This window comes from Bombus huntii, unplaced genomic scaffold, assembly GCF_024542735.1.
Source record: "Bombus huntii isolate Logan2020A unplaced genomic scaffold, iyBomHunt1.1 ctg00000093.1, whole genome shotgun sequence".
NCBI classification, from domain to species: Eukaryota; Metazoa; Arthropoda; class Insecta; order Hymenoptera; family Apidae; genus Bombus; species Bombus huntii.
This window is the reverse complement of record NW_026099348.1, coordinates 3557-18458: the sequence shown is the minus strand read 5'-3', so window position 1 is coordinate 18458 and position 14902 is coordinate 3557. Positions and strand designations below refer to the sequence as shown.

The following is a 14902-nucleotide window of genomic DNA, read 5'->3' as shown; positions in this document are numbered from 1 at the left end:
TGCAGAAACAGAATTCAATAGGAGAGAAAATATCGTGGATCAGAAACAATATGATTCCAGGCGTGTGACCCTATACTCCAGAGATAACTGCAAGTTTGTTAGAAACGGAGGTAAAACAAAAATGTATACACATGATGATACAGAGATTGTACATTAAAGATGTGATTAGTTATAGTTCTATATTTGATCCAAAGGTATGTAGCAAGAAATGATGAAGAAATGGAAGAAATTACTATTAAAAGGTCTATAGGTAGCAACAGGAGTAGACAGCATGCTAGGAGGGAACATATAATTAGAGTAGAAAGAACTAGGAGAATATCATACACGTGGAATAGGTAAAGAATTACAGCCAAATTTATTTTCAATATATCCTGATGTACAAACCCTCCTTTATTTTTCAGAAATTTCTGATATTTTAAATGCAACTCAGTGTGAAATGTTATTGAATTGGAATAATGAATTACAGTGTGCGAATAATTTTAAATTTATAAGGTTTGGCGAGAAAGATTTAAAGAAAGTATTAGAGCTAAGAAAAAGAATGAAAATAAGCCATATTAGACTATCCAAATCTCTATTAGCTATGCCTGTAAACAAGAAGAATTTATTCAGCAAGCCAATTGATTCAGATGAAAATAGTGTAATGGAAATAGAATAAATTCTGTAGATATGTCTTTTTATCTTTCATCTCTATTTAAAAACAAGAAAACAGAAGAAAAGCGAACAGTTTCGTCCTTTTTTGTTTGCGAAATGCTAGAAACCGCATTTCGTCTTGCTCTTATCTCCCACGAGAAACAGTCACGTCACAAGATACAAGAGTACGATAGAAGAGAAAAGAAAATGTTCGATTGTGAAATATACAACAAAACTGAAACATGCAGATGAATCACGTGCACGTTATGAATATTCTGCATCGTTTCTCCGCCTTTCCTTCATTTTTTTCGCTAGCTGCTCCATTATTTAAGAACGAAGATATAGTAATTACTCTCAAAGTTGTACATTTCGAAATGGTAGGAAAATCAATAGTACAATGATAAATATACGATTTTAAAAGCTTTTTAGATTTCTTACATACTTAGCATTAATCAAATAGCTTAGTATATAAAAGAGTTTACTTATGTCGCATGTTATAAATGCAGCTGCGTTCGTTACAACAATTCCAATTCCAAGGAATTTCTCTCGAAGATCGCAGTGAAGAATTTGCTTTGTTAAATTATTACTGGTATACTTCGTCAACTTGTGGTATATCGATACAATTTGTCAACCATCACTTTTAATAGCTTCTCGCTAATAAAAACATTTCGTACCTATTTAATAAGAAGCAGTATATTCTTAATTATTTAGAAATTTACTTAATGATGTTTAAAAATACGAATATGTTTAAAAATTATAATGTAAATATATATATTTCATTTCATGTTTTACTAATATATCTCTAATTTAGATTAAATATCTGAAACTTGAAAGAAACTTTTAAAACTTTCAATACATCGCATACGTTTCAAATTTAGTGCATAGTTACATATATATATACGATCGATCTTACTCGATCATCTTACTCGAAGAACAGGGTCTGCGTGTGGCGAGCTACGGGGCAGGGACCGTTGGAACGTTTACTGTCGAGTGTTACAACTATTTCCTTCTTAAGGAGAGCTATAGAATTATTCCATGCCTTTGTTAGACAAAGCGTTCATCCTGTGACCGCGGCTACGTTCGGCGACTGACTGTCGCCTCGAGCCCAAGCTCATTATCACAACTCTCGAACAATTACAATCGGATTGAATAACTACAATTGTTCAATTACAGCTATAGTAGACTCTAGGTTACAATGTTGTGGGATTATCCAAAATTCCAAAGGCTCCGGTGTTCTTTCATCTCCGACAAATATATTATGGTATAGTTCCTATTTTCCGACCGCGTGGAAGGAAAATAGGACAGCCTTAATACCAAAGGCTAATAAAGATGGAAATATGGTCGAGAACTGGCGACCAATTACGATCGGCCCAATTCTAGGCCGCATTTTCTCATCACTCCTCGATGGGCGGCTAAGATGGGATATAGATCAAAATATAAGGCTGTTGAGATATGTGTAATTTTCTGTGCTGGACTGAGTTAAGTAGTAGAAATACTTATATGTATATATCAGTGTGTGGAAGTATGTGTGTGTGCGCAGCGTCTCGAAACAAAGGAATGTAAACAGTCAGTCGGTTAAGAGTCGTCGATGAAGAGTCGGGTGTAGAAGGTTCTGAGACGCGTGCAAGTGTGTATCGATAAATATATATAGAATCGTTCATGTAATAAATATATCATTATTTTAGTAATAACTGTCAATATACATTTAATGTTCCTATAACATTATTTCGGCTTCAAAGATCCACAATTCTCAACATGGTAGAAGATCGTGGTTGCCGAGATTTAAGGTTATGGAACCACGTGTAACCGGGAGTGAATGTATAAAAGTCGATTTATAAAAAGGAATAAAAAATTGGAAATAAGTTCTGAAGAGATAAAAAGGCTATTAGTAGAACAAATAAAAAGATTTTGAATAATAAAGAGAATTATTTTTTGAAAAAAAAAAGGTGTGAATATAGAAAACGAATCAAGATGCCAAGGGACGACGAAATTAAGGTTCAAATATTCGATGGACGCGATTACAGAATGTGGAAGAAAAGAATATTAATGTATCTAAAGTGTAAAAAATGTTATGAACCGGCTACACGAGAGAAAATGGACACGGATGCGCAAGATAAGTGGGATGAAAAGAATCAATGGGCGATGAACTACATCTATAGTAGTATAACGAATGAGCAATTAGAATTTGTTGGTGATCAAGACACTGCTTTAAAAATAATGCAAAAGTTTGATGAGATGTATATGAAGGAATCAACAGCAGTGCAAATTTGTATAAGAAGTAGACTAGGCATGATGAGGTTGAAAGACTTTGAAGAATCAAATTCATTTTTCACGGAATTTGAAAAAACTATCAATGAATTAAAGAGTGCCGGTGCAAATGTAAGCGAACGTGAAAAACTCGACTACATGCTGAAAGCACTAGCAGAATCATTGAGCTATGTTGGTGACTTAATCGACTCAGTGAAAGAAAGTGATCGGACTTGTGAATTTTTGAAAAATAAAATTATAATGTGGGAAACGCGTAGCAAGAAAGAAAGTGATAGAACAAAGTCAAATGTATTTACAGCCGAAAAAAAGGACATAAAGTGCTATGGCTGTGGAAAGTACGGTCACATGGCAAAAAATTGCACAAACACGTATAGAGGCGGAAACAATGGCGCAAACAATGGAAGAACACAACAGCAAGGAGGTGCGTATCAGCCGCAGTAGAATGGGGGTCGCGGCGGACGAAGTTTTGGCCAAAGAAGACGAGGATACGGCCAACGAGGATTTGGCCAACGAGGACAAAGCAGAGGCCGGCAACAACGCTACTACGAGGCAAGTCAACACGACGCAAATTATTCACACAACGAGGGCTACGACGACCAAGAAATTGGATCTTTCCTAACGAGAGTAGAGCGCGAAAATAATAAAAATGAAATTACGGTATGTACTAGCGATACGCGAAAAATAGATTGGATATTGGATAGTGGATGTTCAGATCACATTATAAATAATGACTCTTATTTTGTTGAGTACGAAAATTTAAAAAACCCGATAAATGTGAAGTTAGGAGACGGTAGAATTCTAAAAGAAACAAAAGTCGGAAAAATTTTAACTTACTTTGAAGTAAACAAAAGGAGGATTAAAATTACAATGTCTAATGTATTTTACGTGAAAGAAATGGATAATAACTTAATTAGCTATGCGAGAGTAACGAATGAAAATAAGATAGTCTCAGCAGGAAATACTTTAAAGATATATAACAAATACAGAAAGTTGATAGGGATAGCATTCAAAGATCATGGTTTATATAAGATAAGTAGTTACATTGAAAGGCAAGAATCTCATGCTAAAAATGTAGAAATGTACCCTTCCAAAATAACCGTAGAAGAGCACGCGAGATTTTAGAATTAGTACATACCGATTTAAATGGACCTCATAATAATACCGGGTTTGATGGATCCAAATATTTCTTGACATTTATAGATGACTACAGTAAGTGTGCATTGATTTATACTTTGAAATCAAAAGGTGAAGTTTACAATTGCTTCCTTGATTACATAAACAAAGTCGAAAATCTTACTGGTAAAAAGATAAAGAGATTAAGATACGATAATGGAAAAGAATATATGAACAAAAGCATGTACAATCTAACTAGGGAAAAGGGAATTGTCGTAGAACCATGCCCACCTTATGTTCACGAGTTAAATGGAACAGCTGAGCGCTACAATAGAACAATCATGAATTCCGCTAGATGCTTATTACATGATTCAAAGCTGAATATTAAATATTGGCCGGAAATAGTTAGAGCCGCGGCGTAATTAAAAAATAGAACCGTTACAAACACATATGAAAATAAAACACCATTTGAAATATTTTTAAAAAGGAAACCGAATATAAATAATTTAAGATTGTACGGAAGTAGAGTTTTCGTAAGAATACCCGAAGTTAAAAGAAATTCGAAATGGGACAAAAAAGCAGACACTGGGATACTTGTAGGTTATGAAAACAATGGATATAGGATACTAGTTAATAATAAAATTGTAATTGCAAGACACGTAGAATTTATAGGTGAAGATGATAATTTAGTAGGATTTCGAGGAGAAGATGGACCAGGCAATGAGACAGAAAAGGTTTTTGACGAACATTCGGATGTAAACGAAAAGGTCGAGCAGGTTGCAATAAAAAAGGAGAGAAATTTAAGTAACGAATCAGAAGAAAAACTTGAGGACACAGAAAGTAATTTGAGAAGGTCAGGACGGGAAAGAAAGAAACCTCAAAGATATGGTCAAACGAGCTCATATTTCATTTATGTGAATATAGTTAGTGCACACAGTCCTATGAAACCTATGAAGAAGCTTTAAGTGGAGATGACAGCGGTTCATGTAAAGAAGCAATGGATCGAGAAATGAATAGTTTAATGAAAAATAAGACCTGGCAATTAGTAGAAAAACCAAAAGACAAAAAAGTATTAGACTTGAAATGGATATATACGAATAAATCTGATAATCGTAAGAAAGCGCGACTAGTTGTTCGAGGCTTCCAACAAAAAGAAGTACTGGAAGATTTATACTCTCCAGTAGCAAAAATGCAAACGTTGAAGTTATTACTATCTTATTGTTGTCAATATGGTTTGACGATTATGCAAATGGATGTAGAAACAGCTTTCTTAAACGGAACTATAAAATCGGAAGTATTTGTAAAACAACCTATAGGTTACGACGATAAAAGCGGGAAAGTATGTAAATTATCAAAAGCGTTATATGGATTGCGTGAAAGTTCAAGAGCTTGGTATGAATGTTTCGACGAATATATGAAAAAATTAGGATTTCAAAGAAGTAAGAGTGATTATTGTCTGTATATGAAGTATGAGAGCGATGATGTTATATATTTAATTCTATTCGTAGACGACTTATTAATATGTGGAAAAAACATAAGAAAAATCGATGAAATTAAAAAAAATTGTCAAACAAATTTTTGATGAAGGACTTGGGTGAGGTAAAGACTTACTTAGGAATAAACATTGAATACGATAATAAGAAGTGTGAGATGAAACTGGATCAAAGTAGTTATATAGAGTCATTAGCGAAACATTATAATATAGAAAACAGTAAATTATATTTTACACCAATGGAACAAAACTTAAGTTTAGAACCCGCACAATCAGCTTTAGACGATATAAGATATAGAAATCTCATAGGAGCTTTGTTATATATTAATACTGGAACAAGATTAGACGTTAGCTATAGTGTAAATTATTTAAGTCGATTTCAAAACAGTTATAACGAGACCCACTATAAATATGCAGCACAAAAAATTAAGGAGGTGTGTTGAGATATGTGTAATTTTCTGTGCTGGACTGAGTTAAGTGCGTAGTAGAAATACTTATATGTATATATCAGTGTGTGGAAGTATGTGTGTGTGCGCAGCGTCTCGAAACAGAGGAATGTAAACAGTCAGTCGGTTAAGAGTCGTCGATGAAGAGTCGGGTGTAGAAGGTTCTGAGACGCGTGCAAGTGTGTATCGATAAATATATATAGAATCGTTCATGTAATAAATATATCATTATTTTAGTAATAACTGTCAATATACATTTAATGTTCCTATAACATTATTTCGGCTTCAAAGATCCACAATTCTCAACAAAGGCACAAAGGATTTACATCCGAAAGTGGATGTAAAATCAATATTGACCTAATGAGCGCAGCCTTAAATTATAGTAAAAGAAATCGAAGGGGAATTTTCACAATATTGGACATCTCTAAGGCCTTCGATACTATACCCCATTCAGCTATAAAACCATGTCTGGCGAGAAAAGGCGTTCCGACCCCCATAATTGAAATTATAAATGAAATGTACAAAGGATGTAAAACTACGATCAAAGCGAATAATAATATAGAGGTCGAGGTAGAAGTTCTCAGAGGAGTCAAGCAGGGTGATCCTTTATGACCGCTGCTATTTTACTTGTGTCTCGAACCGCTGCTTGAAGTAATCGAAAAGAATATCGGAGGCATTAATATAAATGAAGGGAACAAAGTCTCTGTGTTGGCCTTCGCAGACGATATCGTCTTGCTTGGTGAAAATACGAGGGCGGCACAAAGCCAGATAGACGAGCTTCAGAAATACCTGGAGAGGTCGGGGCATGAAAATATCAGCAGAGAAAAGTCAAATGTTCCAGGTAATAGCGAAAAAGACACCTGGTTTATTAAAGACCCGGCAATAAAAATTGGTAAATTAAGGATACCCGGAAGAATCCCAGAAAGAGCCTTCAGGTATTTGAGTGCTAAAGTTGCGAGTGGGGGAGGCATGAGGTAGATTTGTCCCATATCACGAATATACAATACAAGCAGGCGATAGAGAATCTGATTCGAAATTATAAGCCGCAGAAAACGCTCGAAGTAGGGGTTGAAATGAATCTAATATTACAAGATGATCTACCCGGTTATGAAAGACCGCGAAGGTTATCCCCGCAAGATAAGGTCGAAGTCAACGGTCAGATCAAAATGTGGCTGAATGACGGAATAATACGCCAGTCACATTCCGACTATGCAAGCCGGATCGCGTTGATTGAAAAAAAAGATGGTTCAACTAGAATTTGCGTCGACTATAGGCGACTGAATCGAAAGGTAGTGAAAGACAGATACCCGCTACCCTTGATCGAGGATCAATTAGATTTGTCACAGGGATCGATAGTATTCAGTACGTTGGACCCCAAGAATAGATTCTTTCGTGTTCATGTCGGAGAAAGTAGCAGGAAATATACAGCATTTACAGTTCCTACAGTATGAATTTATTAGTGTGCCGTTCGGATTATGCAATTCACCAGCTGTTTTCCAGAAATTCATAAACGCAGTTTTCAAAGGATTGATCGTGACAGGGCATGTGCTGACATGGCAACCTGATGAAAAGCATCCTGTCTTCCTTGGAGCAGTGTGGGGATCACAAGGAAACAGGAAGAAGGAGAAGGAGAAAGCCTGTCGAGGTTAAAAAAAGGGCAGACAGGGCAGAGATGAAGAGAGAAGTGACGATAGCTAAGGGCGGATACCCAAAAAGAAAGATAGTATCGCCGGCTGAAATTATGAGAGTTGGGGAGTATAAGAGGCCACGAAGAGGAGAGGTCACATACGCCGAGGCGTGTGGGAGGGAGAACAGAGCGATAAGGGGTGACTTCAGCGAGGACTCCGAAGGGTGGATGAGGGTAGAAAAAAGGAAGAGGAAGAGGAAAGCTTCCTTAGAGCAAGCTACCCCGATGGTGCGTCCGGGAAATAAACGGCAGGTTGGTGCCGAAGAGAGAGCGTATCAAGGAACAGGAGGAGGAAGGAAGCCATTCTAATTAAGGTGGAGGAAGGGAAGGTTGCGAATGGCTTCATGTTTATAAGAGGATAATGGAGGTGAGGAGTTCATTGGAGGGAGCCACGGGGGTCCGTAGGACGAGAGCGGGCCTAATTGAATTCGATAGGACGGTGGTGGTTAGCGAGGAGGCGGCCAAATTGAGAGCCGCCTTGAGTGATAGTACGAAGGTGGCCGCTCTGGTGAACAGGGCGACCCTACAAATAAGGAACATCGATCCCCTCACCAGCAAAGAAGAGCTGGTGGACGAGATCAGGTCGCAGTGGGCAATTGAGGAGAATGCGGATATAGAAGTCAAATCTATAAAAGCGGCACCATGGGGCACGCAAGAGGCGGTGGTGGTCCGCCCAGCGAGTGGAGTGCCTAGTGACGAGAGAGAGGAGGCTGAGAACGGGGTTAACGATAGCTTCTGTAAGGCAGTTAGCTAATATTCGGCGTTGTTATAGGTGCCACATGTTGGGGCATGTGGCGGCAGGGTGTACTGTTGCATGTCATGGCAGGGAGTTGTGTAGGAGGAGCGGCAGCGCTGAGCATATAATGAGAGATTGTGATAAAGAGCCGAGATGCGCAATGTGTCTGAAACATGGTGGCATAAATGCAAGGCATGTAACGGGTTCGTTGGCGTGCCCTATGGAGCGTTTAGGTGTTAGGAATAGACGGGGGCCCAGTTAGGGTTCTACAAATAAATCTAAATAGATGCAGGCTTGCGCAAGACCTAATGATGCAGTGCGTATGCGAAAGCAGGGTGGACATTGTGGTCATCTCCGATCCCTATAGGCAGTTGCCATTTTGGTTTAATGACGAGGGTGGGGATGCATCGATATGGGTCACTCTGTTTAATGGAAAACATGCGGCAAGCGAGACCCTGATAAGAAATGTAGGGATTGTAGGGTTCAGGGTTTGTGACGTATTTTGCGTCAGTGGGTATTGTTCCCCTAATAAGAGTAAGGGCCAGTTCAACGATTATTTGAAGGAACTGGAAGGGATCATAAAGGACGGGAGAAAAAGAGCACCGGCGATTATGGTTGCCGGTGACTTTAATGCGAAATCCTCGGTGGGGGTGGGGGGGGGGGGTCTAAGACGGACCGTAGGGGAACATGTCTGCTGGACGTTACAACGAGGAACGAGCTTATAGCTATTAGGACGACGGGAAACTATTCCTTTCTGAGAAATGAAAGGACTAGTTTCCCGGATATACTTAGTGTTAATAGACGAATAAGGCTGAGTTGGAGGGGGAGTAGGGTCCTAGGTTGGTACTCAGCCTCTGACCATTTTTATATTGAGCATAAGTTTAGGGATAATATTAAGCGAGTGGAGGGTGGCGTCTTTAAATACTTGACAAAAGAGATGGATGTAGAGGGTTTTTTAAACAAATATGACGGAGTCTATGACGAAAATGGTTTTAAATTTGACGAGACGGCATGCGGCGAAGGGCTGCACATGAGTCTAGCATACTGTCGGCGTTGAGAAAGGTGTGGAAGCACACGCTGAAAATGCTCATCGAAAGGAGCGTTGGTCTGGATCCCTTTCATAGGGACCAGTATGGCTTTCTTCACAAAGGAGGGGGACTCTTGAAGGCCTGGATAGGACGGTCGCAGTTGCTGAAGAGTGCAGAAGGAAGGGCCTGGCGTGTGTTCTGGTCGCCCTTGATGTGAAGAACGCCTTCTACACTCTAAGGTGGGAGAGGATAATGGAGGAGGATCGAAGGAGACGGCTACCGGGACGGCTACAGGAGTTGTTAGCGGACTATCTGGCTGAGAGGAGAATACTGATACACTGTCGTGACGGTGTCGCAGGGAGGAACGTCTACGCGGGGGTTCCGCAGGGATCGGTCTTAGGACCGTTACTGTGGAATCTCGTGTATGACGAGGTGCTGGAAGCGCTGGACCGGGAGAAGGATACCGAAGCAGTAGCGTTCGCCGACGATCTGGCGGTTCTACTCAAGCTCTGAGTCAATGAGAAGATAAAGGCGATCATAGCCTTGGCCACTAGGTGGTGCTGCGAGACTGGAGTGCACCTGGCCAGGGAGAAGACGGAGGTTATCCTCTTAACAAGGAAGAGGATACCGACGATTTTTAACTTCGACGTGGGGGATGGGGGCGAGATTTCCACTAGCCGTGTTGTGAAGTACTTAGGGGTAGTGTTGGATAGTGCTAGGGGATTCTCCCCCACCTCAAAGCAGTTTGTGATAAAGCGGAACGGTTCTTGGGCGCCATACGGAGCCTACTCCCAGACGTCGGCGGGCCCAACGATTTAGTCAGGAGACTGTATTATGGTATCTGGGAGTCTGTGGTTCTATATGGCGCACCGATATGGGCCTCCTCCCTGGGAAGAGAAACAAATAGGACGATCATGAGAAGGGCATAAAGGGCGGCGTTGATCCGTATGTCTACCGCCTACCGTACGGTGTCACATGGGGGTCTGTGTGTGCTTACCGGTAGCATGCCGATTTACATCAAGACATGGTTGCGGTGGAAGCAGTATGGAGTGAAGAGGCGGATCAACGAGAGCCCTGAAGAAATGGCACATGTTGGGCAAGAAGAAATGAAGGATTTGGAGACGGAGGCAGAGGACAGGTGGAGATTGGAGTGGGCGTTCCACAACCCCACAATTAAACTACGAGACTGGTAGAAGATCCGCTGATCTTTTACAAAAGAAAGAGGAAGATCAACTACCATACAGATGCAGATCCTTACGTAACACGGTATCTTTAACTGGTACCGTCATAGGATCGGCAAAGAGTCGCACACCAGTTGTTGGGATTGTGGTGCGGTGCTGGATGACGCCGAACATGTGCTCTTTTGGTGCCCTAGATGGACGGAGGAGAGAACGGAGTTAAAGGTCGCGATCGGTGAAGACTTTAAATTGGAGAACCGGGCCGTTGAGAAGATGGCCGCGGAGGAGCGGTTTTGGAATAGGTTTTATGATTTCTGCACAAAGGCGATGAAATGCCGGCTTTCTAAAGAAAGGGAGATGGAGGTCAGGAGAAAAAGGGAAGGAAGGAGGAGAAGAAGGACCAGAGCGTGTTGCGAAGTGGGCAATTCTTTTAGAGCAATTCAATTAGGCCAGGGAGGAGCATACTGCACATCGACGCGCTAAGTCGAAATCCGTTGCTCATGGTCATGCTGCTAGACGAGGACGAACAAAGGATTGTTGCACGGCTAAGGAAGCCGCATTTGCAAGAAGATAATCTGCGGTAGATCCGGGACAACATCGAACAGCACGAAGCTGGCGGATACGTTTCAAAGGACGAAGTTTTGTACAAAGAAATAAAGGAGATACCATTGTTGGGCGTGCCAAAGTCAATGCAGACTCAAGTGGTTCGACGAGCTCACGAACACGGCCATCTGGGCATCACTAAAACGGAAGCGTTATTAAAAAGGGACTATCGGTTTGTGGGCATGCGCGAGAAGGTGGATAAGGTAGTGCAGAGTTGCATCGATTGTATCCTTGCGGAGAAAAAATAAGGAAAACGAGAGGAGTTCCTGAACCCTATTGACAAGGAGGAGTTGTCATTTGACACTTATCGTGTCGATCATCTTGGACCATTGCCATCTACGAAGAAAAGGTACCGGTATATCTTCGTGGCGATTGATGCCTTCACAAAGTTCGTTTGGTTGTATTCCACAAAATCAACAAGTTCTGCGGAAGTTATTCGCCATTTGAGGAAGCAGTCTGTAGGTTTCGGAAATTCGAGAAGAATTATCTCGGATCGCGGGACGATATTCACAGCCGTTGCCTTTGAGGATTATTGGAATGAGAAAGGTATACAGCACCGCTGGACTACAATGCACAAGTAGAAAGAGTGAAACGGACGCTTATTCCCCTATTGACGAATTTGTCTCCGCCAACACCAGACAAGTGGTTACACCTAGAGATAGCGCAAAGGTATTTGAACGCAACCACCAGCAGAAGTACGAATGTTACCCCGTTCCAACTCTTGTTTGGAACGCGGATGAGAATGCGCGCAGCTGATCGAAGACGAGTGAGCCGTGATGTTCTAGGAGGAGCGAGATCAGCTACGCGTAAAGGCAAAAAAACGGATCGAGGAAATTCAAGCTAAAAACAGACGGACGTTTAACAAGAGACGTAAAGAGGCAACAGCGTATAAGACAGGAGATTTAGTGGCGATCGAGAGGACGCAGGTCCTGGTCCGAAGTTGCAGTCGCAGTTCCTTGGGCCGTACCGCGTGGTAAAAGTCTTGCGGAATGACTGCTATGTGGTACAACGAGAGGGCGAACACGAAGGGTCACGAACAACAACCACGGCGGCTAATCGCATGAAATGGTGGGACGTTGTTGAAGTCAGAGGTGAGGGTGAAATTAGTGATGATGAGCACATCCGAGGGCAGATGTGATTGTCAGGTACGGCCGAAAGTAGTATCATGAACGAGGGGCCTAAGGGGTGTTGTGCGGATCGTAAACAAGCGGTTGCCTAGGTGTGAATTATAAACAAGCGGTTGCTCAGCATATGCGTACTGGGGCTATGACAAAAGACAAGGGGATGCTAGGGGACGATAAACGAATTAACAGGAGTATGAATTGAGAAGTCCGAGAGTGCGGATTGCGTTATCAAGATAGTGTTGTTAAAAGAGAGTTGAATTTGCGTTGACGAAAATTGTTAATTAATTATCTAATTGTTTTAATTAGTATACGTTTATTGCAATTGGGTCATGTTTAATAACCACTGTTTTCTGTTTAATTAACATCTGTTTAATCCATTTATCATTAATAAACTAATCATAATAATTTACGATATGGACATTTGATAACTAATAAAACAAGTTTAAGTCGTCATATTATCCTTTCTGGGGACGACTCTGAACAGGTATCCAATGTCAAGAGCGCTATAATTGTCCGAATAACTACCGACATTGGCGCTGAGATTATGCGGGAGATAGAGGAGGTGCAGCTGTCACTCCTTCTAAAGGCCTGAAGGCTACCTATGTTCATAGGCTCAGGCAGCCATCCCATAAAGTACGACCGGTTAGAATATACGCGCTTCTGCGTGAAACGATGCGTATCCTCGAAAATGAGGTTAATCTCTTCCAGGCGACAGTGGCGAGTCCAACCTTAGGGCGACTTCAAGAGGTGTGGATCATTCCAAGAGGTCTCGTCATTCCGGCAATGAATTTGGGAAGAGATCGCAGTGCCTCAGAGAAGCTCGGACAATGAGATGTCATTCGCATGTCAACGTCGGCGCTCAGAAAATGTCTTATTAGACACTAGTTACCTTCAAAGACAAAGAAATTCTGACCTGGCCTGGCCAAAATAATGCTCTAAAGAAAACCGGCCACGTTGCTGCTATTATCCTTGCGAAAGGCATAGCTACAAGATATCAACAATATTTTACGACAAAGAGCAAATTAACTCCATTATATTATAAGATTTCTATCGTAAAACGATGTTATCAAAAACTTTTGCACGTAACTGTATATATAAATTAGCAACAAATTAGCAACACTGCGGTTTAAAGACTTACTTCAGGTTAAACACAGACGTTGATTCAAGAATCACCCAAAATTTAATGAGCTAGAGAGGAGCAGAGTTCAGTTCTAAGTTCTGCTGGGTCTGCCATTTAAGGTCTATCTACGGATTGATTGATAAAACAGATTTTAAGGATTTCAATTATTCTACATATTCGAAAGCCTTTCATAATATTATAAACTTTTGTGTTCTAGCTTCCATCATTATAGTATATTATTATGATTAAAATGATTGCCATTTTAGCTATTCTATTAATATTACTATATTCCTTGTACAAATATTGTTATTTGATACTTCTGTTCTTTGATAAATCTCTTTAAAGATAGTAACCTGTAAATTTCTACACGCCCACGATCGCTAACCACTCTCGATCTTACGAGATACCATTGGAGTAAAGCGCTCGTCTAAAGATCAGTGCCCGCTGGCCAAACACTGAACTTCGTAAATTGCCCCCCAATTGGTTTTCGAATAGAACTCTTTTGCTTGCTGTTACTTCGCAAACAGCTTCAAGGACTGTTCACAATGTAAAGTTGCAGAGGACAACTTCTCTGACGGATACTTCCATCGTGAATCTTTGTTCGCGAATAGAATAGAGTTGGTTCCAAACAGAGGACATAAAAATTTGGCTATGCAGGTCCTAAACCGTAATTCCTTCCATATATCCAATGATTGTTCGCAAACTGTTCAACAGCGTGATCTCGGTGACCGAACTTTCCCTGAACACATTTAATGAATAGCACACTTCAATAACTGTAACTTCAGTAACAATAAAAAAATTAAAAATATGTATACATTAAGATATCTACTAATTATTACACATTATATATTAATATATAACATATAATATGTTAATATAATAATTTTTATGCGGTAGTTAATGGATAAAAATCCCTATATAAAAGGGGTTTAAGAGATATTTCAACTTTAATTTGTCAAATTTATTGTGCAATAGATAGGAAAAATTGAATGGTGCAGACGGAGTACATTTTTGACGAAGCCGAATTCTTTTTACATTATTATTTCCCAAGATATAAATTAAATCAAATAAATTGGATATATGTATATGTCGGGTTTACATTAAGAATTAGGGTTAGGGGCGTGAAACGAATCTTCGTTTGGGTTACACGTTGTCGTTATGCAATAGAGAAGACATCGACTAGTGCAAATACGATTATCATAGAACCGGACAAGTAACCGTGATAATTAGATACTCGAGAAACTAATGACAATAATCCTAGGTTCAATAACGAATCCGCGGTCGACGGAATGATAGATGAACGTGCTCACAAAATCTAAGTCGGACGCGTAATATTCACTGGTCGTAAGGGGTTACTCTTTTCGTCGATGAGATCGCGAGAGAGAATGGCTTTCCGCCCCAACGATGCCACGGAGGAAAAATTATGATGGGGTGTGTCTAAGGACACGAGATCATCGGATTCGTCGGGGATAGCCTT

At 40.4% G+C, this 14902-nt stretch overlaps 1 long non-coding RNA gene across 3 annotated transcripts; it reads left to right on the top strand.

Annotated features, from left to right (window-relative positions):
- The first annotated feature begins 8 nt into the window (after positions 1-8).
- Positions 9-539, top strand: LOC126876792 (uncharacterized). 3 transcript variants are annotated; one of them, XR_007694523.1, is made up of 3 exons: positions 9-110; positions 195-335; positions 402-539. It is a non-coding gene; the product is annotated as an uncharacterized LOC126876792 (long non-coding RNA). The 3 variants fall into 3 exon arrangements; XR_007694524.1 differs by having other exon boundaries at positions 96-110; positions 170-335; XR_007694525.1 differs by having other exon boundaries at positions 109-123.
- Positions 540-14902: the final 14363 nt, after the last annotated feature.